Source organism: Filicampus tigris, chromosome 15 (assembly GCF_054856515.1).
Source record: "Filicampus tigris isolate MCC_2025a chromosome 15, RoL_Ftig_1.0, whole genome shotgun sequence".
In the NCBI taxonomy this organism is placed as follows: Eukaryota; Metazoa; Chordata; class Actinopteri; order Syngnathiformes; family Syngnathidae; genus Filicampus; species Filicampus tigris.
The window spans coordinates 12,502,556-12,530,526 of record NC_141231.1 but is presented as its reverse complement, the minus strand read 5'-3'; the positions used below and the strand labels follow the sequence as shown (position 1 = coordinate 12,530,526).

Sequence of the window (27,971 nt, the reverse complement as noted above, 5' to 3'; positions counted from 1 at the left end):
TTCTGTAGCCATCCATGAAAAGAGACTGATTATCTTTGACTCAAGAAAATAAGACGTGCAACGTCAGCTTTTACTTTGGAAAACACCATTTTTGCAGATTTTCTGACCGATGTTATGAACCAAACCAGTAACTGAATAGTCAACAATTTATGTTTGTGCATTTAATGCACTGTTTATTTTAAATAATTTCCTGTTTTGGAGTAAACGGATGGATATCTTTAAATTATTATGAGGGTATCAGCAATAGCAGCCTCTACTCTATTTGCTAATGTTTTTAATGTATTGGTATCAATATCGGCAATACCAGTCTTTACTTCACTTGGTGTCGTCATTTGTAAATTAAAATCCTTTTAAGTATTAGCGAGACAAGCTAAGTAACATGATTTTCAATATAATCGTCTCCATGTCAGTCTTTATGGTACTAGCCTCAATTATAATTGATGTCGGTATCTGTATCGGTGATACCAGCCTCTATTTTACTTATCGTGATTTTTTTGTGTGTGTTGTACCGGATCCTTAGAAAAAAGTGTGGTATCACCTATCATTAATTCAAATCTAAATTTCATTGATTTTAAATTTTAGTTTCAATTTCACTCAAAATGTTTTTCAATGCACCGATACCAGCTTCTATTTTACTTGATACGAGGCTTTTTTATATATTAGTGTCGATGTATGTATCAGCGATTGTGTTTTTGAGTATCGACAGGTATATGCGCCTATATTTTACTGGTTGTCATGTTTATACAGATTACTGCGTCTATTTCCGTTGGTGTTGTGTTTATTTCACTTTATCCGTACGAATATCATTATTGTCGATACTAGCCACTATTTTAAGTGGTAACGTATCGGAAATGTATAGTGTATATGGCTTAACCTTGTGTAACCTCATTAGCATATCAAGCAGAGCGTGTACGGTCAGGCCAGGTCAATCCTGGGATAATATTTCTGGCGGTAGCCAGAAACACGCATCAAATATTCGGGGAGGGAGACGGCCCCGGGCAGCGACGGCCTCGAGGCCATTGAGCAGACCGCCGAAGCGAGAACGACAGAACGAGCTTTTGTCGCAACGTCGGTGTTTTATTGTCCCGCCAAAGCCGCGTCGGCCCACTCGCTCGCTCACCTTGAAGATGATGTCGTTTGTCTCGCTGATGACATCATCCAGCAGTACCCGTCTGTCATGTGGCAGCTCGGTGACAGCACATGACTGACACATGAGAAATAATGGCTCAAAATAGCTTGGGAGTGTTTGAATGGCAAAATTAAACTCTTACATGGCCTAGTGGCAGTTTTTGTGGAGAACATATTACATTTGAATGCCATATCAAATGTTTTTTTTTTTTTTGTGGTTTCTTTTTGCTTTTGAGAATGTTTTTGCGGCAAAACATAACATTTTGAATGCTAGAGATGTGAGATGGGGCGAAGAGCAAAGTGAGGCTACATTCGAAATATGCTAGCAGCTTCAATCGAAAAACATTACAATTGAGTTAGGAACTATAACTTTATGGGAAGGACATCCTTTTTGTACTCAGACTTTTTCCGAACAAATATAGTGTTTTATTGTCACAATGCTACATCTCCGTAAAAAAAAACACCAAGTTCTTTGCCAAAGTGTTTCTCCTGTGCAAAACATAACATTTTCATCGACTAATGTAGCCTTTTAGTTAACAAATACAGTGTTTTCTTGGTATCCAACATTTTACGAACAAATGTGTTTTGTTGTGGTGCGATGTATTTATTTTTTGTAACTGTGGCAAAATGAATTGTTTTTGAGGCAAAACATAATATATTTACGTATATATATATTGCATTGGAGCTAATATTTTCCTGGCCAAATGTGCCATATTTGTGATATCATGATATTAAGCATCGCATTAGTATTCCAAAATCAAATGGTCCAAAATGGCTTTCATTAAGATTCAGGCTCTATCCAACCCCTGATTGATTAACGCATCGATTAAGACAGTTTGGTCCATAAAAATGTGTAAGCAGCAAGCAAACAAGGGCTTTAAAGAACAAACACGAGCCGCTCTCGGCGGGGTCATTTTCCAAAGACGGCAAATATTCCCAGCCAATAAAACATCTCTGACATTTGTGTTTATTCTTAAAGGCGAGGCGTTGGGCCCACGCGGGGTTCATCGGCGGCCGCCTCGCGTCCTTCTAAACTCACAAAGATGTGAATAGAAGCGTTTAGGCGGCGCGTCCTTGCCTCTGCGGCGCTTGGACGGCCTTGGGCGAGATAATAGAAGAGGAGCCGGGCCGAGGTGTCGTGTGGGAGGTCTTGCTCATAGGCACGTCTGTTTGTCGCCGCTTGGTAAATAATAAACTCCTCCTCAGCCACGTTGCACAAACGGAGCATCCCCGGTGTCACAGCGTATGCTCGCATCGCGCTGTTGACGAAAAACATAATGTCACGTACTAATGTAGCCTTTTCGTATAAATACAGAGTATTTTAAAGGCATAATAGAACCTTTTCAGGACAAATGTGTTTTTTTGTGGCCTTCAACGTGGTTGAATGGCAAAGTAGAGACGAAACACAAGGTCTTAGTATCATATATTGTCGTTTTGTGAACAAATATACGGATTTAATTCCAATGTTGGAAAGTAATCGAATTATGATTTTTTTTTTTCTTCTTCAATATTGGGATTGCGATTTAATATGTGATGGTTTTTTCAGGGTCCTCCTCCACAAGCAACAAACTAATCTATATTACAATAAACAGTATCAGATTCATTATACATAAATGTTTTGGTGTGATAGGTTATGCTTACGTTAAAATAAAGACAAAACAACAATGAATTGATATGAGAGACAATTTATCAACTTCAATTAGAGTTGTTAACTTACTATACATTTCTGTAGGAGACTAATACTTTCCTGTTTTCATTGCTCAAAATATACCACTTCCAAGGTTTGATTTCACCTTTTGTGAGCAAATTGTGTTTTAATGGCAAAATTGACCCTCTAAGGCCTTTTGTGGACAAATATGACATCAAAAGTGTTTTAATGGCAAAATAGAGGCAAAAAAAGAACCATGACAACATCTGGCATATCCTTATGAACAAATAAGTGTTTTAATGGCAGTGTTTCTTTTAAAGGTTGCAATTCTTTCGCAAACGGACATTTTCCCGGCATTTATTTTTGCTCCCAAGATTTTTTCAATTCATTTTAGCTTTCGCTTTGATTTTTGCAGTCTTTGAAAATCGTTGCTAAGCCAAAGAGGACGATGATCATGTTGATTAAAAAAAAATAAAAACACGCCCTCAAATTTTTTTTCTAAATCAAATCTCAGATGTGCCAAACATTTCATTGCTTTCAAGTGACTTATACAACTTCTCTTTGCAATTACAGTACATCACAATTGAAAGGAAAAGAGGAACCCACTCTAGCTGCGCCTCTATGTGCTCCCGTGCTTCTTTTTACAGTGTAAATGACCGTCGGTTGAATTCAAGGTCGGAGTAATGCTCTTTGTGTGTGCGTGTCACTCTGTGTGGTAATGGATCCACAGTGTGTGTGTCTGCGTGTGCGTGCGTGTGCGCCATGGGCCTTCAGCTATATGGGCTCAAGCCTCAGAGAGCATCCCAGTGACATGGCCAGGGTCCACCGAGCTAATCAGACCCTTGGGAGTCGCTCTCCGCCAACACTTTTTGTTGTCGGGAATTCTCTCGTTGCTGAACTCGAGGACAAAGTGGGATAAAGTCACCGTGAGGGTCTTTTCGCTCTACACACACACTGGTGGACACCTGGATGGCTGGGGATCATACTTTATGGCAGAGGTAGGCTACTCGAGTTACATGACTTGAATGGAGTGAGACTTTAATTGGCAATTTTAGAACTTGGCTTGGAACGTGCTCTGGGGAAACTGAAAATGAAAGTCCCGTCTTGACGTTGACTTGTACTTCCAAAGGCTTGACTTTGGGCTTGAACGACAAGACTTGACAAGTGAAATCAGCATTTTCAAGGCAGACAAGAGTAGGCAAAAAGTTCAAAAGTACACAAACAGTTTTTTTTCCTTCTTCACAACAACTGTTTAGGGTTCATTTAAAGTGCATAAGGTGCTTTAAATTGCCCATTCCTGGTCTAGTTTATCACTACTATAATACCATTTGCTTTAAACTGCTAATATATGGACTATTTACAGGTATGTGCATACTTTTTATGCTACATGCAATGCTGCTGACTATTCTTACCGCGGTCTACATTCAATACTGCCTATATAGCATCTGTTACATACTCCCTAGTTATACACTGTACATTGTATATGCACAGGGGGCGTGGTTAATTGGTTGCCAGGGGTTACACTTCCTGCTGACAAAGTGTTATCTCGCTTAAAAATGTACATTCAATTTGAAGAACCATTTGGAGTTGCAGCACAGCACATTCAAGCTTACAAAGTCACAACAGGTTGCGTGAAGCAGAGCTGCGAATAATGCAGGAGGTCTCGGGATTTTTGAGTTCCGTTTCATGAGCTGTTCTTTTCTCCTACCCACGTAGGTTTCCTTCTTCTGATTGGATTTTGTGACTGGGTTTTTTCGTATTTAAAAAAAAAAAAAAATTCCAATAAAATAAATAAATGACCAAAAAATGTTGTCGACTCAATGGTTGGTTGCTTCTGACGCAGATCGCTGCCGACTATTCTTGCCGTTGTTCACGTTTGCTTTTGTAAATGCGTGTATTTGTCATACTGCTTATTTATGGACTATTTTTGACACCTATATAGGTTTCATTGCTACATACCGCACTGCATACTAATCTTGCTGCTGTTCCATCTACATGTGCATAGATACTATTTATCATTCATGTAGAGTACAGTGCTCCTCTCATTCAGTCTCATTGCCTGGCGCTTCGGCTCTATAGATGGACATTTTTATCCATAATATAATTCCATGTATACAAAATCACTGCATCCCGGCTTTGTGTTCTCGGCGCCGACGTCGGCTCAGAGGCATTTTCCCGTGGAGTGCGCAGAGAAGCACTCCTCCCACTTTATGGAAATCAAATGCCAAAATTGACTTACTGGAATCCCCCTGAAACCCCTCCGCTAATCTTGCCCCGAAGCTTCTGACATTCACGTAAAGGTGGAGGAATAAGATGAACGTCTTTGCCGATTGGCAGGGGCGCTGTTTTTTTTTTTTTTTTTTTTTTTTATCCGCACTGCCAATCAGGGGTCTGGCGAGGCCCGGGATTGCGGTCTCAGGAACTGACGAGGGAGCAGAAACACACACGCGCGGGGCGAGACGCGGAATAGGAATGACTACATGCTTGTTTGTATGTTCGGCGAGTGCGGCGCAAAACAGCCTGCAGATGTAAGTTTAATGACGCGGGTCAAGTATAAAACACAAGTGACAGACGGAAGCAGCCTTTCAGGGGTGCTGGCCTGCTGCGCACGCAAATAAAACTACCCGCTTGCGTGTCGCCCTCCCGGGAACGACGTCCAGATTTAAACGCGCTCGCCCGTAAACGAATCGGACCGCTGCGGACGTGGGCCTCCGATTCCATCGCCGTTCGGCGTGAACGGTACACAAGCACGGAATGTCAAGTTGACCCGGGAATTTCTCAGCTTCCGTGGTTGTATCATTGGTATGGCGGCAGCTGTAGTGCAGTTCATCATTCCCATCCCTGTCATATCACATAATGCAAGTGATTGTGTTTTATATGGGCCTGACCGATATGGATTTTTTGGGGGCTATTCAAATATTTAGCAGATGATCAATTAATCGGCTCATTGATTAAAACTACAGGAAGTCCTCGACTTATGAGTTCCTTTCCAACACTGGCGATGTAACCCGAATTTCCGTGCAAGTCGAAATTTACATCAAATACTTCATATTAAGGCTGCTCGATTACACGATTTTGAACCGAAACCGAATTTTCTGGATAAAATGATGTTAAAAATCAGCACGTTCGATTTTGTTATTTTTGGTGTAGCTAAGCCACCGTAGTTTCCTCTGCGTTTCCGCTTCCTCCTATGAGCGCGCGGTCCGAAAACAACAACAATAGCATCCATGGCTACCTTCCGGCGATTCTGCTACCTTTGCTCAGGCAAGTGAGTGTTTAGTTAATAAATCGGGCAATAGATCTGTAGTGTAGTGTGTGAGCTCGTGAGCAATTAACTCAACGTCTGAAAGGCGTCCCTTTTTTTCCTCCTCTACAACGGACCTCTGGTGCAGCCGGACTATGCGTCCGTATTTTATTGGGGAGCCGTTTTGCACTGTTGCACTTATGTTTAAGTAAGACCAGGGAGAAAGGTGAAAGGCTAGTCACTAGCTGGTTGCCAAAATGACTTGCTGACAGACTGTTTGGTTTACAGACTCATGTTGATGATTTCGTTTCAGATGGTATATGCGCTTTCTTCTTTCATTATTGGTTTAATTGAGAACAGATCCGAAATCTATTTTGTAAATAAAATGCTGTTAATCCCAATGGATTGTTCTGTGTGTATTAAGTTAAATTGACTGGCATGAGTTCAAAGAAAGACAAATTAAGTTTAAATAAAAGACATTCAAAATACTTAATTTTTCATTCTTTTTTTTTTATTTTACAAAGAAATCGTAATCGTAAAATCGGGTTTGAGAGAAAATAATCGGGATTTTCTTATTAGGCAAAATCGAACAGCCCTACTTCATTTGAAAAAAAATAAATAAAATACATTAAAAAAAAATAAGATGCTGTACTTACTATTACGGCTGGGAGGTGGATAGAGAAGAAGATGGTGGTGGCGGGGATTGTGTTGGGCGAAAAAGGCAAAGATACTCCCGGCGCACGAACACAGACGCGATCGGAATACCCCGATTGCACGGGACATTGCGTATGCTCAACCGCATGGAATCCTGGTCTTTGTAGAACAGGAAGTGCTTGCATGTGCCGTGTTTGGAACGCAACACCACCGGAAATACACAAGCAGACGTAAACAAGCTCAGAGACGCTGCACAAAAGAACACTTTTGGAGCGAGGAGGACACTGGCTGCTTCATTCCTGTGGTGAGTGACGTGAATATCAAGTGTTTCAAGTGTTTGATTGACAGTTGAAAGTAAAACGCGGAAACGTCCATTTGAGTCACGACGCTGTCCGTCGCCGTCCACAGTGGATTCTTCAAATGCCGGAGCAAAAAAAATGTGAGTAATAGAGTGAGAACAGGTGGTAACGTATGAAAAGGCACAGACGTATCAACACCTGACCAACTGTTACGCATCTGATACTGTAATTTTACAAAAAAAAAAAAAAAAAAAGCAGTAGCTTAATTGAGGTTGTCAGTCTGGTTTCTCCACTTTTTCAAACGACTCATCTAAGCCGTTTTACTTCACACCCGCCGTTTTGTGTGAAAGGACCCAACGCGGAATGAATTCCCAGCTTCAGAGGTTGTATCAGAAGCTGAAGGCGGGTTTGGTGGCTGTGTGAAAGGTAACAGCCAAGACACGGGTGTTGAGTTTAACACCTGACAATCCCATCTCTTGCGCTGTTGTGTTGAAAGTAGTTGTTGCTGTCTGTAAACTATTGTACGCGTCACGTCGCCGTCTGTCTGTGAGGCACAATATTGGCAATTGTCATTTTGCCGGAGAACTGCGTGAAAGGCGTCACCATCTCTTCACAAACAAACACTAGCGTTATTGTGCTTGTTAGCCGTTTTGAGTGGAAAATTTCCTGGAAAGCTGGAATGAATTTCAGGACAAACATGCTTGATATTGTGTATTTTCATTACAAGGACAATGTGTGTGTGTGTGTGTGTGTGTGTGTGTGTGTATGTTGTAAAAAAACCAGGCCCTCTGCCAGCGACGCCTCCGGCTGCGTACATCTTAAAACAGCGTAAAGATCTCCCGCCGCAAAGTTCAGTTCAGTGTGTCGGGTCCTCGGAGACCAATTATCTGTTTGTTTCGTTCCCAGCTCAAATCTCTCTTCTTGCCGCTTTGCAAAACAAAACACCAAACGTGATCAAGAGCGCAGGGACGCGAAACGCTCGCCTCTGCCGAAATGTCACATCGGACCGGTGGCCGCGTGTCAGAGTGCGCTTGTTGTCTGCGTGCCGCGTCGCGCGCTCCCCTCTTGGTCCATCTCCAAAGGCCTCATTAGCTGCTCATCAATCGACCGCATTGCATGCATACATGCAACGCACCCCTTTCACATCGCTAATAAAAGCGGGGAATTCGCAGGTGGGTGTTCTGCGTGACTGGCACACACAGAGCGTTGAAGTCGCCCCGCAAATTTCACAGCTTCAGGGGGAGTATCCAGAGACAGGCGGGGTGGCAGCTGTGGGAAAGCGGGTAGCAGAAAGCGCGGACATCTCGGGGGTAATGTGGATAACTGTGACTTTCCTGCCATTTTCAAATGAATGCAGTTTCCTTAGATCATTTAATACTCTGCCACTATAAATTGATATCAACTACCAGAGTTGGGCATTTTGCAAAAGTCATCCGTCAGCGGCCAGGGTAGCCGTCCCTCATTCGACGGTTTGTCATGACCAACTGAATTATAATCGTCGGTCGGTCAGAAGTCCGTTGATCCGTCAGTCAGTCCCCGACCCCCGCCCGCAAAAACGTCAGAAAAACAGGCATCCACCAGTGACCGACTAACGGTCCTTCAATGACGGACTGACAGACGGTCACTGTCGGACGCAGTTGTCCCGTCGTCCGTCAGCAAAATGGGTGTCCGTCAGTATGACGGAATGCCCATAAATGATGATGATCTGAATGAAAACTCTAATAGGACCCGAATTTAGAAAAGAACGCTGTATTCTTACAGTCAGTCTCAATCCAAATCATTACTTCCACGCCATGGCAGGTGATACATGGTTGAGAAGTCACAGTTTAACATAACACCCACAGTCATGCTTTCATGAAATAAAATGCTCACAGTACTTTGCCAAACACATTAATAAGACAAGCAAGAACAATCCTATGTAAGAAGCAACGACTGGCTGTTAGCTAGTGAATCAGTGCATGAGATCCAAGTGCACAGAAATCGTACACAGAAGCAAAGCAATGGCAAAGGAAATTGATTATCTGGCGAATTAAGCTCAGCAAAATGTTGCTTTTGTGCATGGAGTGCGTTCAGCTAGTTTATGAATACCTGCGCACTTTATTTCATGCACCTGCCCACGCGTGCGTGCCCGCGCCTATGGCCAGTGAGATGATGTGTCACCCTAACCATCCCGCTGAAAAATTTCTGGCGCTATGCCCCTGGGGACCAGGGTGTACACTTTAAAACACACAAGATTCACTTCTATCGCTCCGTTGTGTTAAATCAAGGCAAAAATGAACCCGGGCAATTTAGCAGGTCAACTTCAATTCCTCTTTGCCTGTGAGTACTCTTCACAACGCACCCAACAGCTTTCAACACAACAGGGAGGCAGAATTAATTGTCAGGTGTTAAAAAAAAAAAAAAAAAGGTTGTAAAAATAAATCCAGAGATTTGTTTCGAAATATGTTTGAAGGTTGTGCAAAGACTGAGGTCTACGTAGCACTTGATTGTAGAATATAGTATTAAGATTTTTTGGGGGGCGTGGCTACGATAGTGCCTAGTGACAAACTTTGGAGTTTGGCGTGTGTCACCGCTCCAACTCTCCACCTTCGAGTGCCCTGCTGTTCACCGTGAGTGCACGTATGTCACTCAATGATTTAAAAAGTCTGACTTTACAATGTGGACTGGGCCTTTAGGCTGGAAATGGCCGCTTTAGAGTGCCTCATTGTCGCACTTAGAAAAGCCCCAAAACAAGCCGGTGGGATATATTCCAACCACGGGAGGTTTTGAGCAGATACACTTTCTTGACTTTTTGAAGATACAGCTCAAACATGTAGTTATTTGTAGGCATAAAAAAGATGTTGGACAGAACAGCATCTATTTTTCCAGCAGGGTGTAATTTCACCATTTCAGCGGACACTCCCGCAGCACTTTAGAGTGGAGAGAAGGACTTGATTTTTCACAATTTTCAGGACTCATTTTACTGTATATACTTTCGATTACATCTTTAGTTACACTTCACAGAGATTTTAAACTTCTCAACCTGGTCCTGGCTTTCCACTCTGCTTTCACACGGTCGGCCACGCGGCTTTTGAGACTGTAGGGTTTGTATAAAGAATCTGAATAAGGACATTTTTTCTGCTGACTGACGTTTGTGGACAAAAGTGTTCTCCTAACTAAAAGGTGAGTGTAACATTGTTTGAAATCAGTTTTGCTTCTCTGTTGGCGTGAATTGCACCTGTGGGAGTGGCGGAGAGCACTTTCTCCCCATCTTTCCACACCGACCTTGAGCTGGGAGGAAGAGAGAGGTGCAGATGCGGTGAGGATTGGCTCCCACCCAAAGTTGAGCAGTCACCTGTCGCCAACAATCAGCGCGGCGCTCGTTCTTCAAACAACGAGCTGAGAGCTTTGGCAGGGACAGGGACGCTCGGGTGTCAGAGATTTGGGACTCTGCTAACGAGAAGTCGAGACAGAAATGAGACCTGACTAATTTGAACAAAACGACGGAAACCATTAATTACGTGATTGGAATTCACTCAAAACTAATTCACTCAACTTACCCGAATAACTAAACTCACTCACTCACTCGCCAAGATAACAAAACTGTCCCACTCATTTAAATAAATAAACCATCAAATAAATAAACCTACTCACTGGCTCACGCACACAACTAAATTACTAATTCACTCACTTGCCTAAATAACTAAACTCACCAAAATAACTATACTAACCTACATAAATAACTAAACCAAGTCACTCCCCAAAATAACTAATCTAACTCACTCACTCACCAACAAGACTAACCAAAGTCACTCACTCACTCACCAAACTAACTTCATATATTAACTCATATACATAAATAACTAAACCAAGTCACTCACTCACTCACTAAAATATTTAGTCATTCACTCACTCACTGAAATAACCAGCCACTCACTCACCAAAATGACTAACTCAAGTTCACTCATTCATTCACTCACTCACTCCTCAACATGACTAACCAAAGTCACTCACTCACTCAACAAAATAACTACATATATTAACTCATATACATAAATAACTAAACCAAGTCACTCACTCACTAAAATAACTAGTCACTCACTCACTCACTCACAAAAGTTCACTCACCAAAATGACTAACTAAAGTTCACTCACTCTCTAAAATGACTAAGTTCACTCACTCACTCACTCACTCACTCACTCACTCACTCACTCACCTCTGAGCAAGACAGAAAAGCTCTAGTCGTCTATGGTCTAATGTTCAATGTCTGTGAAAGACAGAGGAGCCCAGCTAAGGCTAATGTAGCTATCTAGTCGGTGGGTGACGAAAAGACGGAGAGGCCGGAGAGGTGAACAGTGCACTCCGTCAACAATGAGGCAGCTTGTTGGAAGCAAGATTGATAAGGAGGATGCTTGTTAGCACACACGCGCGCACACACACACACGCCACGCACACGCACACGCACTGCGTGGTTTCATCTGTCAGCATAACAAGAGCTCACATGAACAAATGGGCTGTAGAGGTGCAGGTGTCAAGGCCTGGTCTTAATATGAAATAATAAAGCGTACACAGGAAGTCACAGGGGGGGTGGGGGGCGGGGAGGGCATTAGCGGGCCAATAGGGGAGCGGCATGATGGATGAAGTTGACGGTGGAGGGGAAGAAGAGCACGACGCATCACATGGAGTTATTCGCGGCACCGGCTCACTTATTCGGCGGGTGAGCGCCGGCTTAAATCAATCCATTAGATCCATCCGTCACGCCGCTATCTCGGCGGGAGTCAAACGCCTGATGGATGTGCTCGCGTCCGCCGGGAATCCGCCGTAACTACCAGACTCCCGCCGATTCCATTTGCAACTTGTGGAGCCGAGCGCACAGCAGGAGAGGGGAATAAACCAGGCGGACCTCATAAATATTGATGAGATGTAAATAATTACAGTAATACGCTATTTGTGGGCCAATTTTCAAAAACAGCGAGTCATTGACACCCCCCTGAATTTTTTTTATAATTGCCCATGCTGATAGACATAAATGTAACACAAATTGCCATCACGAGACGATTTAATATCATTTCAAACGCATCTTACATTACCCTTAAAAATGAATGGCTCGCAGATGAGTTCATCTGTAAGGCTCTCCATAACTTCCACTAATAACCCAGGCTAAATTTAGCTCCTCCCCAACATAAAAGCTTGATGAAATTGAAGTGAAAATACATTTGTACACCAATATTTCCTATGTAGTTCTGCCAATTCAACCAAGTAATTCAAACGACTCGGTCACCGAACAACTAATTTATTCACTTACACAATGAACTCCCTCAACTATTCACTCAGTCAATTAACTCACTCAAGTAATCAAACTACTTCATTCATCTTACCCACTTGATATCACTAACTCATCAAACAACTAATTTACTCACTCCAAAAATAATTTACTCAACTCAACTAACAAAAGTTACTCAACTAATTCAGTCAACCAAGTCACTCAAGTAACCTTCTTAACTGACTCAGTCATCAAACAACTGATTGACTCACTCACTCACTCACTCACTCACTCACCTGTCACAAAATGTTTGCCCATGCATTGACAAAGGTGTAGGAATGTAAAGGTTGACTTTTCCAATCGCTTTGTTTTTTGCACTTTCTCATCAGGCGTCCGGCCGACAGCCTTTGACCTTTTCACTTTCACACTCGTGCAGTAAAAGTACTTAAAGCCGCTCGATGAAACAATCGTGGCCGGGAGGAGGCGATGCGAGGCGGAGAGAAGCGCTCCGAAAAGGCGGGCGAGAGCCAGCATCCGTCAGCAACGAGGCGCCGCCTATTGCCTCTGCGAATCTCTCCCTCATCCGTCTCCTTCGGCACCGCAGTCGCCTCCAAACGGCGACCTTGTGCTGGCGAGGAACGTCACGCGCGCGCGCGCGCGCACGCCCGTCGCAGAGTGGCAGCATGATGAGTGGCTACGCGCTCATGTTTCAGCATTGCGGGCCAAACGTGGCGATGTACTATGATGCTTGCTCAGCAGACCAAGTCTCACATGTGAATGCTAATTTCGCAAATGACCGACTTCTTCGACTAACTCACTCACTCACTCTATTCACCAACTCACTCTCTCTCTCAAACAATTCATCTTAATTACTCACTCAACTAAGGGTTAGGGTTACCCCTCTAATCCAACTTTACTCATCTCACTCATGCACACACCCGTTCATCCAACTAACTCACCCAACCAAGTCACTCAACTAACCCACTTCACCAACTCAGTCAGTCAGTCTGTCACTCATGTAATTCAGTTTACTCAACTCTCTCACTGACTACCTCAACTAACTCAACTAACCAGCTCACTCAACTTTCTAACTCACTCAAACAACTTACTCAACCAAACAACTCACCCGACTAATACATTCACCCAACTAAGTCACCTAATTTACTTCAATAAGAAAGTCAATGAACTAAACAACTCACTCACCGAATTAACCCTTACGTTAAACCTTTTCAAATGAACTTGATTAAACAACTTACTCAACCTTACTTGCTCAACCTTACTCCATTGCTTGCTCGTTCGCTTTCTAAATAATCAACTTACTCAATCAACCGACTCACTTAACTAATTTACTCGCTCTACTAACTCACATACTCACCTAACAAGCTTACTCAACTAATCGATTGTCTCAGTTAACTTAGTCATCATACTATCTAACTCAACCCACCCATTTACCAAACCAAATAACTTCAAGTTTCTCAACTAACCAACTAAAGTAATTCAGTCACTCAACCAATTTGTCCAACTGGCTTACTCTCTCTCTAAACTAACAACGTTTTTGAGCAAGTTGCTCACCTACCCAACTGACTCATTAACTCACTCACTCAAATAGCTAATTCACATACTAAACGAACAAGCTTAGTCAACTAATTTACTGACTCAACTTACTCAACATACACTACTTGCTTACTCAACTAACCCACTCGATCAATCATCTTACTTACTCAATCGTCTTTGGAAATAATCAACTCTCAACTAACCAATGCAGTCAACTAATTCACTCCCTCAACCAATTCATTCATCTAACTAGCTTACTCAACTAACACAACCTTTTTAACCAAGTTGCTCACCTACCAAACTGACTCAAGTAATTCACTGACTGACTGAGTCACTCACACACTTACTAAAACACTCTTACGAAAAAAAAAAATGCACCACGCTAGTAACCAGCTCTTTGAATTGACTTACTCAACTAATTCAACTCAACCGACCAAGCAAGACGTGGACGGGACAACGTTAAAGGTGTTTTACACTCAGACGCAAATCTGTTCACGTCTTTGGGCTTTTGCTCCGACTGGAAAGCACCCAGGTAGCTGCGTCAGAAGAAGACCGGGAACATTCGTCATCCTGGCGGTCCATGACTAATGTTGTTTTTGCTCGAACCTTGCGAACAAACTAAAAAGACTTCAGCAAGTGCTTACGCTTTTTGTCTGTTCCATACATCACATTAAACTGGATGTATTTTTAACCAACGGCGATGTGATGTCTCATGCAAATGAGCTAATGCTCACCCCGCCTCTTGACTACGGCCCAAATACGATTTTCACTTTTGCATTATTCTAATTACTGCGTTTTGTTTCATGTACGGCACTTTGTTAAAGTTGCCGTTGTTGAGGTTTCTCCAAGCTGTCGATATTTTCCCGAGGTCGCTTCGCCTCACCTGTGCGAACTACATGAGAGCCCGAAACGAGAACCGTCTTTCCTTGTGCTACAACTTGAAGCACCTCTGCCAGTTCAAGTAGTTATTCCCCGCTTCCCGTGCACCAGTTAAGCTCGTCATGGCAACCGTCAGCCAGCGTGTGCGTGCGTGTACGCGTACTTTTATCAGCAGTGCCTTCTTTCCCTTGCCTGCTTCTTTGTTCCACAGCACTGCACCGATCCAATTTTTCCACCGCGCCTGAATTGGTTTAATTAAATTGAGGAGGAGGGACGTGGGGGGTGTGTGGGGGGGTCCCGAATAACGTGCTGATGAATTTCAAGGAGCGCATACGTCAAACGGAAGCAGCGGCGGCGGCTCGGCCCCATCGCCGCGTTTGATTGGCGCCGGTTTGGCATTCACACCACGCTCATAATGTAATATCCTCGCGTTCATCAGCGCACATCTTAATCACAGATTCCAACCGAATTGTCTCTAATGGACTCGACTGCCTATCCGTCCTTATTTCCTTTTTCTCGTGCTCAGGTGCTGACATGATGTGATGTCGTTAATTCATTTCTGCTCGCGTTCATTGGGATTTTTTACATTCAACGCCGGCTATCCGCATATTAAATCCATTAATGAAGCAGCAGCAGCCAAGCCGGCGACGAACGAGCACAAAGTGAGGGGACGCATGCATCATCTCCATCATGAGGCGTTTTTTTTAGGAGGAGAAGGAGGAGGAAGAGGAGGAGGAGGAGCATGCAAGCTTTTTTTTATACCCAAGTTTGTTTAGCTTGTGCTTGTAGTTATTCAAAAGTAGGGTTTGAAGTCAGGGTTAGGATTTGAGAGTAGGGCTTCAAAGTAGAGATTCCACTTCACATGAGAAACATTAATGAAGTTGTGTAATTAAGGAGCATGGCATGTTCATTTTGATTATAAAGCTTCCCTTCAAGTGAGGAGGAGGGGCAAAGGGAGGAGGATGCAGAGGATGGGGGAGAGACAAGGGTGATGATGCACAGGAGAAGAGGAGGTGGTGGAAAGAAAAACGGGGTGGAGGAAGAGGAAAGCCAGGAGGTTGAGGAAATGGAGAACTAGCAAGATGAGCAGGAGGAAGGAGGTCGAGGTGAAAGAGGAGAGCTAAGAAAAGGTGAAGAATTAGGATAGGGAGGACAATTCAGAGGAGGTGAATAGGTGGAGGCTCAGTGGAGGAGGGAGGAAGGGGAAGGGGGAAGAGGAGGAGAAGGAATAAAAGGAGGAGAAGGAAGATGGGTTTTATGGAGAGGAGGTGGAGGAGGAGAGGGAAAATGAAAAATAGGAGGAGGAGAAGGCGGTGAAGGAGGAGAAAGGACATGAGTAAACAGGGGGTGAAAGAAGAGAGGCAAGAAAAGGTGAAGAGTGAGGATAAGGAGGAGAATGCAGAGGAGGTGAATAGGTGGAGGATCGGTGGAGGAGGGAGGACGAGAAGGAGGAAGAAGGGGTAGGGAGGAGGAGAAGGAAGAAAAGGAGGAGAAGGAAGGTGGGGTATATGAAGAGGAGGAGGAGAGGGAAAAAGAAAAAGAGGAGGGGGAGAAGGATAAGGCGGTGAAGGAGGAGGAAGGACATGAGTGAACAGGAGGAGAAGAAAGATGAGGAGGGGAGGAGGAAGAGGGGGATGAGTAGGGAGAAGAGGAACAGGATAAGGACGAGGAGGGAGGAAGAGGGGAAGAAAAGTGAGGACGTGGAGGAATAGGAGAAGGTGGAGGATGAACAGAAGGTGGATGAGCAGGAGTGTAAGAAGGAGGAAAGTAAGAAGAGGAGGACAGATGGAGAAGAGGAAGAGGAGGAGAGTGAGGATTCGGAGGGTAATGAAGAGGAGGTGAAGAGGGGGAGGAAGAAGAGAGGGAGGCAGGAGGAAGGGGAAGGCAGGAGAAAGAGGGGGAAGATGAGGTGGAGGCAGAATGAGGAGGAGGTTGAGGAGGATGAAGAAGGGAGGAGGAAGGGGAGACAGAAAAAAGGCGGCAGGAAACAAGCAAAATGCTGAGTGCTAAATAACATTTTGCTGCTGTTTTAACATCATTTACACGCCGTCTGCGGGCTTCACTCGGGCTGCTCGTGTGCGGGCGGGCGGGCTCGCGCGCGCGTTGCTCCCGTGTTCTCATTAGATTGGTCTTCGATGCGGAACGCTCAAACAGCGCGTTTGTTTATTTAGCTTGCGGTAGCCGCGCGGCGCGCTCAGCCGCACGCGAGGCTGCAGGAGAAGCCAAGCCTCAAATCCCCACTAAATGATTCCAATAGGGCTTCATCTACTTCCGAAAAAAAAAAAAAAAGGAACAAATAATATCAATGAGGCGTCACAAGCGGCCAGTCTGCATCACTTGCAGCATACCTGTCAATATCCATTTTATTATACTTAATACAGAGCTAATATTCCACTTTTATGTATCATAATCCATTTTTGGAATGAAATTTCACAAGTTTGTGTTTGTTGAAAAAGCTCAGTGGCGGTGGCCTGCGTATGCCAATATTCTGATTGGCCGTATATGACCGAGCACTCTGAATTCTGCCTAGGTAACAAATGGATGACAAACGCCAGACAAAAAAATAAAAGGATGACAAAGAGAGGAAACACTAAAGGGAAGCTGCAAAACTGGGGCGGGGGTTCAAATTAGGGTTTGAAAAGAGGGCTTGATTCCAAAGTAGGATTTTGTTTCTAAAATTTCAAAGTAGGGTTTTAAAGTGAGGGTTAATTTCAAATTAAGGCTTCTAGAGAGGGTTTTGATTTCGAAGGAGAGTTTCAAGCTTGGCTTTTGGTTCCAATTTAGGGTTTCAAAACAGGGTTACCGTTTTCGTGTCGGTTTTCAAATCAGGGTTATGATTTCAAATTAGGGTTTTAAAAGAAGGTTTGGCTTTCAAAGTAGGATTTAAAACCAGGATTTCTGTTCCAAATTAGGCTTTTGTTGTGAATCGGTGACGCGCACGCCAGCTGTTGCAAGCTTGGATGTTTTTGATTGAATTGAATCCACAGTATTGGAAAGACTGACAGGCACTTACTTGAGTTTTGCCGCGTAAGCTTTCTTTCAGTCGGAACAGCTCTGTCCACCGTATGAAGGTCCGTTGACATTTTCTAAATTCGCAAGTGCGTTTACAGTAGCGTTTCACGGTCAGCAAAAAGGTTTTTCCCCACGCGCTCTCACCCCACCACAAGATCCACCAAACACACACTACACACAGGTGAGTGCATCTACTAATAAGTAAAACCACTCCCCCTGGTGACCCCACCAATCACTTGTGAAAGTGGAGCGTCCGCGTTCCCGGCTCGTGCACAACACACAAGCACACACCCCAAAGTAGAAAAAACACCCAAAACACAATATGGTCCCCACAGTTAGGTTTCAAGTCAAGGTTACGGTTTTAAATTAGGATTTCAAGAAAGGGTTTGGGTTTCAAAGTAAGGTTTCAAGCAAGGTTTTTGGTTCCAAATAAGGATTTCAAAATGGGGTTTGAGTTTCAAATGGGCCTGTGTGCCAATTTTCTCATTGGCTGTTTGGGCATGTATGTTCGAGGCCATGTAAATTCTGCCTAGCAACAAACGGCCGGCAGAAAAATAAAATAAAACCAGAGACAATATCAAAAGTAAGACACAGATGATATTCAAATTGAAGTGCAATGTCCATTAGTACAAAACAGACAATTATTGAGATGACATTAAAAAAAATTAAAAAACATGAATATGCTTTTATACTTGAAATGAACCCGTACGGGCATGGCGAGCGGCCGTTGACTTTTCAGTTTGCACAATATGAATATGAAAATGATTATCGCAGCTCAGCAGCGTAGCAACACGCCGCCTCTGAGGCTTAGCGCGCACGCCTGGGAATTTTTCTATTTGGCGACGCCATCAGGCGCAAAGCTGCACCGAGCCTGTCCGTTTATTAATAGACCGTCTGAAGCGGACAACAAACCGCTGCTCCCCCAACACGAGCGACCACTCGCCCGCTCCGCTGCGGTGGGAGAAAAGTGGGACGCCAGCGCTCTGAGTGGAACATCGCTAACAACTTGAGGATTACAACTTTGTTTTCCAGAGTCCGCAGATATTACAAATGTTTACGAAGCTGATAAGAGTTTTAGGTCAAGGTTAGAGTTTCATTACAGGATAAAGGTTTTAAACTAGGGCAAGGGTTCGAATTGAAGGTTTCAAGCCGGGGTCAGGGTGTCACTGTCAGATTTCATTGTAGGATTTTAAGGAAAGGTTAGAGTTAAAAAGTAGGGTTCTAAACCTGGGTTAGGGTTTCAAATTGAGGTTACAGTGTCAAGTTAGGGTTTCATAGTAGGATTTCAGGACTGGGTTCAAATTAACGTTTCAAATCTGGTTTAGGGTTTTAAATCGGGGTTAAGATTTCCAATTAGAATTTCCAAGTTGGGTTTGAAGACTGGGTTAGGGTTAAAAAAGTAGGGTTCCAAGTCTGGGTTTGGTTTTAGGTAAGGATTAGGGATTTAAAGTAGGGTGTTAAGAATGGGTTAGGATTTCAAGTGAGGGTTTCAAATTAGGGTTAAAATCCTGTGTTAGGTTTCAAGTAAGAGTTAGGGTTTTAAAGTAAGGTTTTGAGCCAGGGTTAGTGCTTCAAGTTAGTGTTTCTAATTAAGGCTTCAAGCCTGGGTTAGGTGTCATGTAAGAGTTAGGGTTTTAAAGTACAGTTTTAGACCTGGGTTAGGGTTTCAAGTTAATGTTGCTTGTAGATGTTACGGTTTTAAGTTGTGGTTGGTTTCAAGTAAGGCTAGGATTCTAAAGTAGGGTTTTCAAACTGGGTTGTGGTTTCAAATTAGGGTATCAAGTAAGTCAATTTGATTTTTATACTGTAGTGGAACACGGTTGATTTTGCTTGGAGACACGGTGTCCGTGCACATTGTGCTCATTAATAATAAAACATGTCACTCTTCCGCCGTCCACTGCGGCGACCACTCAGGTTGCAGCGTGATGGACAGATCGATGGTCCAGCAGAAGCGATATGCTTACACCGGGGCGATCGCTTGGCCGCGGCTAGATGATGCCGATAAGAAAAACGCCAAACAATCTGCTGCGTTGTGATGAATTTTCGTCACCTTTATTGGAAATTGGGCGCTACGAGTTCTGCCTAGCGACAAATGACGACTGAGGTCTGTCGAGGAAAATGAGAGGACGACCAAGAGAGATAGACGCAGGGGATTTCAAAGCAGGGTTTCAAACAAGGGTTAGTCTTTTAAATTAGTGTTTCAAGACAAAGTTAGGGTTTCAAAGAAGGATTTCAAGACATGGTTTGGGTCTTGAAGTAGGGTTCCATGCCAGGAACAGGGTTTCAGATGCAGGCTTCAAAAGTTAAAAAACTGGTGACCAGCCCAGGACTTCCAGCTTCTCTCACCAAAAGTCAGGTTAGCTTCCAATGAGGTATCTAAATTGTTCATAGCGATGAATGAATGTTTGTTTGTCTATTTGTGTCCTGCGTTTGACAGGTGACCAGTCCAGGGTGAACCCCACTTCTCTCACCATTTCACCAAAAATCAGCCTAGGTTCATTGAAGACCCTAAATTGTCTTTAGGGGGAAAAAACACATTTATTTATCTATTTGTGCCGTGTGATTGACTGATGACCAGTCCAGGGTGAATCCCACTTCACTCATCAAAAAGTAACGCTGGTAACTGAAGACTTAAATTTGTCCCACTTCAAAATGTTTCTTTCAGACAAATGTTTATGTGTCAATGTGTGCCCAGCGATTGACCGGCAGTCAGTCCGGGGCGTGCCAAAATGTAGTTTCCGCTCAGATGTAACGCAAACAAGCACGCGCGCGTTAGGAAAATGTAGGGATGGATAATCGCATTAGGAGAGGAAACGTTGATTCACGGAGGCCGCCGGACTTGCGGCGTGGCGACCGCTCGTCTAACGAGGTCGGAAAAGAGGAGGTGCGACATTGGAGGTGTTGCTTGGGCCGGCGAGCGAGCCGCCTTTTGGCTTGAAAGGCCTTTCCAACCACTTTCAGACCAACGCGTGTTGTGACAAGTGCGGCAAAAGCCCACAGCGCAAACCTGTTTTCAAGTCACTAAAATACTTCTTTCATTCTTTTTTTTTTTTTTTTTGACTTCCGATCTTTGATGCTAAAAATAATCATGTCGTGGAACCGGGAACGTTTTTGCAATTGATCTTTGGAAACGATCTGCCTTGGAAATGGTTCGCTTATTTTTATATTTGTGAGGCTAAATAATGCCGCTGGTGTTTTCTGTAAAGTATGGTTTCAAGGAGAGGTTAGGTTTTGGAAACAGGGTTTCAAGACAGGGTTGGATTCCAAAATTGTCTTTCATGCCAGCATTAGGGTTCTATATTATTTCAAGACAGGATCAAAAGTTTTAAAATAGGGTTTCAAGTCAGAGTTGGGGTTTCAAAGTAGGGTTTCAAGTCAGGGTTGGGGTTTTAAATAACATTTCAGAGTATGGTTTCAAGACAGGGTTAGGGTTTCAAGTCAGGGTTGGGGTTTCAAAGTAGGGTTTCAAGTCAGGGTTGGGGTTTTAAATAACATTTCAGAGTATGGTTTCAAGACAGGGTTAGGGTTTCAAGTCAGGGTTTGTCTTTCAGAATTGGGTTTCAAGTCAGGATTATGGTTTTAAATAACATTTCAAGCCAGGGTTAAGGTTTGAGAGTAGGGTTTCAAGTCAGGGTGTGTGTTTCAGAGTAGGGTTTCAAGTCAGGATTGTGGTTTTAAATAACATTTTAAGGCAGGGCCAGGGTGTGAGAGTAGGGTTTTAAATCAGGGTGAGGGTTTTAAATTTTTGTTTCAAGCCACGGTTACGGCTTCAAAGTAGGGTTTCAAACCAGGGTTGGGGTTTCAAAGTAGGATTTCAAGACAGGGTTATGGTTTCAAAGTTGGGTTTTAATCAGGGTTAGACTTTTAAACAAGGGGTTAGGGTTTCACGCCAGCATTAGGGTTTTAAATTAACATTTCAAGACAGTATTATGCTTTTGAAGTCGGGTTTCAAGACAGGGAAAGGGTTTTACATTACAGTTTAATGGTAGGGTTAGGGTTTTAAATTAGTGTTTTCAAATCAGGATTAAGGATTCCAACCTAATCCAGGGTTAATGATTCCGTCCTAATACAGGCTGTTGATATTATGATATTTTGAAGATTTTCATACAATAAGAACCCTGCAGCTCAAGCATTTCCTGCCGGAGATGTTTTCTTCTTGATCGGTGGACACACGCACACACACTGCATGAAAGAGCATAAAACATTTCGGCGTCATCTCGTCGGGAGAGCTGGCCGCTGCCTGTCAGAGCGCATGTTGCAGCCTGAACGGGAAGCATCCGGGGAGTCGGGCCTGGCCGCCGGCTTTGCAGTCCAAGACAAAACTTGTCCGAATACAAAGCTGCCCGTTTGAATGATGGCGGCTGGAGGGTCAACGGCGTACAAGTGCAGTGACGGGGGGCAGAGGGGGCGGGGGGGGGGGGGGGGGGGGGGGTTATGGAGCTGATGAAACAGGTTGCAAAGCACCACTCTGCCCTCATCAACACCCACTGCAGCCTATTAAGCGGCTTTTCTGCCCGCTATTGTGCAAGCATATTTTCTTGCCGAATAAGACCTCCTGCTGCTTAGTCCTATCTCTTCATCGGCCGCAAAACGAGCAGCTCTCACGTGATCAGAAGTTGAGAACAAGCTTGAGTGGGTATTTTATTCGTTATAAAATTAGCACAAACCCACTCGGATAAAGCTATTTCAGTGGCTGCTGCTTCTTTAAAAGCCATTTAAGACGGCACATCAAACACACGCACGCACACACGTGTACATATAAATATATATAACTAAAAAATACTGACATTAAATAAAGAACATTACAAGTTTTGTACGAACAAATTACTTTGCCTAAAGTGTCTCTGCTAGCTTACTGCTGACAAAATAATAACGGAAAGTGACATTCACATGCTAACTATTAGCAACGATAGAAGCGGTGATATAATCCCTTAAACTATGCATATTTTAGGGACGTGACAACAAAATTAACATTTTTTTTTTCCAGCAAGACCAATGTCACCGGAAAGAGCTGGAATAAAGCAAATAAGTATTTAGTACAGATAAGCACCCCCCCACCCACAATTTAGTTTTTTTTTAAGCGTATATCAAATATCTGTATGACTGTATTATACTGCCTCCTGGTGGCTAAGGCAGGCACACCAGAAGGAGCAGCACAATGAATGGAATTGCAGCATTTAATCATGATGCACAAACGGTTTCATTCTTTATATTCTGTTACGGTATGTTATTACTCTGTGTCCATTTCATTTGTACTCGTATGTCTGTATTACACTGCCCCCAAAGGCCAAGATGCGCACGCCAGAAGGAGCAACGCAATGTCTATTGAATTGAAGCAACACATGTGTCGAAAACGGTTTAATTCCTGACATTCTGTAAAATTATATGACAGAGTTGCGTTTCCCTTGTTGAAACATACATACATTACACGCATTTTGGAATGGAATAATCACTTTCAGAATCATACATCTACTTCTGTTTTAAGGGATTTTTGTAAGAATTCCTCTGATGGATTCATCCCCTTTTAGCCACCGGCTGTTGGAGGTTAAAGGAAGTTGCGATCCATGACGCAACAACGCTGCACAAAACACTTGCGCGGCTCGCCTCGGTTGCCACGGACGGCCGCTCGGCAAGGCCGAGCCGTGCAGTCTATCATGTGCACGGCGTCGGCTTTGTTGCCCTAATGCTGGAATCAATATGAATGAGCCGCTGGAACAATGGAGAGCCGCGTGTCCTTTCGCCGGCTTTGCAGCTGCAACAGCGAGGGCGTGTGCTTCGACGCGCGCTCGCATCGGTGCTGCAATATTCAGTGAATATTGCAACAGCTCGGAATCTCACCGCCAGAGTAAAAGGACACTGGGCTGAATTTTGTTTATTGATTATTACTGGTTGAACACAATTCTGCCTCTTCAAAGACAATGATTGTCAGTTTTGAGAATACACCACTGTAAACAACAACAGCAATAACCTGCTTTGTTTTGCAAACGTATTCTTCCTGGAATGGTTTGAAAATTCAGCCCCAGAAGACCGTTTCATTTCAAAACATGAAATTTGGTCGACACGTCTACAATGAGTCACCCGCGAAAAAAAGTCTCAAGAAGTCGTGCCAGAAAATACACAGGAGGTCTGCCATTTTGTTTTGGAGCTGACATTTTAGGTTGATTCAGGCCATTTCGTGTGCTAGGACAACAGATTTTGACCACATTTAAATTGTGTCATATTTTTTGTTTTAGAATTGTGTTTTTTTGCAATCCGTTCTTGTGAATCTTCTGTCTGTTTTTGCCTAAATTTTTCAAGTTTCATTAAATATTTGTGTATATTTTCATAGTTTTCCTCTAACGTGTGATGTATACTATTTTCACATTTTTGTTTATTTTTCATATAGTGCAATGCTTGTGTCTTTTATCTGATAAACCTATGACGATGCTAATGTTTTTTTAATATGTAAATTTTTTCGGAAACATTTTTCATTGTGTATTTGTGTATCTGTCGTCCTATATTAGCTTATATTTGATATATTTGTGGCCCTTTGTGTGTTTTTTTATCTAACGTTTGCATATGTTTTGTGTAATATGAGTTATAATAGTTTTGATATCATTTTGAATTTTCTTTTAAAAATTCTGTTAGTTTTAACTGTTTCTAAGAGTGAGTTAGAATTTGTATTTTTTTCCAAAAATGCTTCGGTTTAGTTAGGTTTTCATTAGTTTTAGTGTTTCCGTTTTTGTCAAGAACGATTGCCAGCCACTGCCGGTCCCAAGCCCGTATAAAAATGGCTGGAAGGGCATCCGGCATAAAAACTGTGCCAAACAAACCATGAACATGACTGGCTGTGGCGACCCATGATGGGTGGAATCAAAAATAATTTCATACTTGACAGATAATGCTAAATAGTGCATAAATGGCATTCTGCCATTGTGTGTGAGTGAAGCATTGGTGGCGAAGTTCAATAATGATTCACCATACGACGTGACATTCCAAAAAATTCAACCCATGAGGTCAGTGACCAAGCGTTAAAAAGCATGTTAGGCTAAACTGCAGTGTTCCTAATATTGTGGCCTGCCATCACGCCAAGACAAATACGCAGGCTGTCATTGAAGCTGGCAGTGACGAACTAAAGACACATCCCGGAAAAAGACATTTAAAGTTCCCATCATGCATCATCATCCCTGTCGCTACTTTTTGTCCTCACATTCAATGTGGCGCTAACCCCCCAACAACCCCCCTCTCCCCCCTTCGCTCGCCACCCACCCAGTCTCTATCTGAGGCTAATGGCACATGCAGGTTCAGCACCATTAGTCGGCTCTGTGGACTCGAGCTGCACCTATTACAGCGCCGCCGCCCGGCTCTCTGGAGTGGGCCGAGCCTACTTTATCACTGCTTAGCCACCACCTTCTCCTCGGAAGGTCACGCGTTTCTAATGACTCGTGACGCCAGTCGTTGGCAGCCGGCGGAAGCCAACGTGGGGAGCAAGCGCGAGAGAGAGAGAGCGGGAGAGTTGCCTGTAATTTTCACAGAAAGAAAAATCAAGAGAAAAAGCGTAAGATAAAAATAAAAAATGACTCCAGCTACAGAACAAAAAAAACCTACAAATGGTTACAAATTCATCCGTTTGTTATGTTAAAAATCCATTTTCAACAATGCCCCTGCCTCGCCACGGAGCACAAATGATGATTATGACTTTGCCTGACCTGTTATGCTGTTTTATTCATTTTTATTTACGTAGTTATAAATAGGGCCCGGCCGATCAGTCGGTCAGCCGATTTAATCGGTTAGCTTATTATATTATTAGCTCTTTTAAAATGAGCAAAAATCAGCCCATTTTTACCAGATTTTTTATACACATTAACTCAACTTAAGAGAAAGACGACTTTCTGGTTCAAACAAGAGTGATGGTTTGAAATTTTCATTTTGAGCCATGGTCTGGGTTAGTTTTCCAAACAACGACTAAGATTTCAAATTTTGATTTTGAAGCCTGGGATGGGTTAAAATTAGGATTTTAAGACTAGGTCAGGATTTCAAAGTACAATGACAACGCAAAGTAAGGATTTCAATATTGGGTTAGACTTTCAAAATATGATCACAAAGTAAGCTGCCAAGCGTTATGACTTCAAATTAGGGCTTCAAAACGTTATTTTTAGGGTTTCACGTTTGGGTTTCAGTCTGGGTTAGGGTTCCCAACATTGGCTATTAGTTCAAATTAGGGCTTCGGGGCTGGATTAGCGTATCGGAGTCGGTTTTTCAAACATGGAGGGAGTTTCAAAAAGGGGTCATGGTTAAATTAAGGTGTTCAAGCCAGGGTTAGTGTTTCAAAATCAGAGTTTCAAGAAAGGCAAAGGGTTTCAAACATGGGTTCTGGTTTCAAATTCAGTGTCAGTGTCAAGCCTAGGACATCTTATTTTAGTTTTTATTCGTACACACTTTCTCCCGTTTGTACCACGGCGAGCCTCCGGGCCAATCGGACCAGCGGCCCGAGAGTCAGGCGTGCGTCATGCGTGTGAAGGAGGCGAAAACTCGACGGTTCTGACAGCCGTGGAAACAGCCCGGAGGGATCAACAGAGGCTTCATCACTTACGTTCGCCTGGATACTTTTCCAACGCTGTCATCTTCTTTCTTCTTCTGTGGTGCTCCATTTATGTGCGAAGCAGACACCGTATTAAGCTCCACCTCGACAATCTCATCTCAGACGCTTCCTCTCAATAGAAGTCGTTCGGCGGGAAAAAAAAAAAAAAAAGAATCTTAATTCATTCCTGACTGCTGGCTGATACTTCCTTCGGTGTTTAATGCGAAGAATGTCGGTGGGGGCGGGGGAGGTGAAAACGAGCCCGAGTGTGAAATGAACAGTAATTAATGTTGAATAAAGACTAGTGCGAGCCGGGCTGCCGCTAATGGGAATAAGATTGCATTCTCTCTCTTGTTCCTACGCGCCCGGCTTCTTTTTCTTTCTGTCTAATTCAATCAATACGCGTCGAGCGCCGTGAAAGGAAGCGGCCCGCGGGCCAAACCGAGCCAAGCGGCCCAGGCGCGGGATGGAAACAAGAGAATACGTCAACGATTCGGACGGACGGGGATGAAGGCTTTGGATCAATGAGGGTCGGATGGACACGTTGAATGGGATGATGATTGGATGAATGGAAGGATTGTTAGGGGGAATAGATGAGTGGATTTATAGATGACGGATGGCTTCTTAGAGAGGTGGCTGGTTCGACCGATAGCTGATTGGAGCATGGATGAAAGATTTGTTCGAGTGATGGGATCGGCAGGAGGCCAATGGAAAATGTTAATCAGAGTTGGATTTTGGGGTTCCTAAAAGTATTTTTGACACTGATTTCAAAAATGGCTATTTAGATTTTTTATTTCTAGCACATCAGGGTTTTTTTTAACCTATATAAAAGCTTGCGCAATACAGATTTTACCATGCATTGTGATTTATAGCTATGATGTTTCAGGTAAAAAAAAAATCCACTATAAATGTTACTAGGGGGGAGGAAATTAACATTTTTTTTTTTTTTAAAGGAAATTTAATTGCAAACAAGTGGATTCTGTAGCCATTTTAGCTACTTCAAACAAATGTAATAAGGTTTTTGGTTTCACAATGCATCCGTTATTGGTTCAAAGCAATTTTTCAAAATGGCCACCAAAATCCCCCCCCCCAAAAAAAATTGTTCATTTAAAAAAATTTAACCCCATTTCCTCTTTCATTTGGACCCGAAAGGCCCCGAAAAGCTCATCATATTTTCCAAAAAGGTTGAAAACCTCGCAGGGGAAACTGCAAATTTCTCCCGAGAATCGTGCGACCGTCACTCTATGTCAAATAGTGCAAATGTTTGCTGTCGTAAGTGTTGGCAGGACTGCGACCTGATTGAGAAAGTAGTAGCGCATTTACATGCAAACAACACAGCCAGCGAGGAAGCTGGGGATATGCTATCTATTGTCTTCTTATCTGGAGGTGTGTGTGTGCGAGCGCACCTGCCGGGTGGTCAAGACTTCTAGAAAATGCAGGTCACATTCTTGCTCTCGCACTTAAAAGAACTTGTCGGTGCATCAGCAGCGTGGTTGAAATTCCCCACCACGCCTCGGCCCGGAAAATAAGCGAGACAGGCGCGAGACGAGAGGCGGTGGTGTCCTTTAAAAGGGAGCGAAAACTTCACACCTCCAATCGCCATTATGTTTATCTGATACCTTATCGCATTCCCTGGAATTACGGGCCACATTTGGGCCACGCCCCCCGTGTTGGGCCTTCTGGGACACAGAAACGGGAGGGAAAACAAACAGACCACGGCACTGCCGCTAGGGAGGATGGACCATCACAG

At 43.4% G+C, this 27,971-nt stretch overlaps 1 long non-coding RNA gene across 1 annotated transcript in view; it reads right to left on the bottom strand.

The window, feature by feature from the left end:
- Positions 1-2,218: 2,218 nt before the first annotated feature.
- The window catches only part of LOC147135564 (uncharacterized), a 40,608-nt gene continuing 14,855 nt past the window's right edge, over positions 2,219-27,971 (bottom strand). The window contains exon 3 of the long non-coding RNA XR_015089854.1: positions 2,219-2,387. This is a non-coding gene — a long non-coding RNA (uncharacterized LOC147135564). The remainder of the gene's footprint in view (positions 2,388-27,971) is intronic.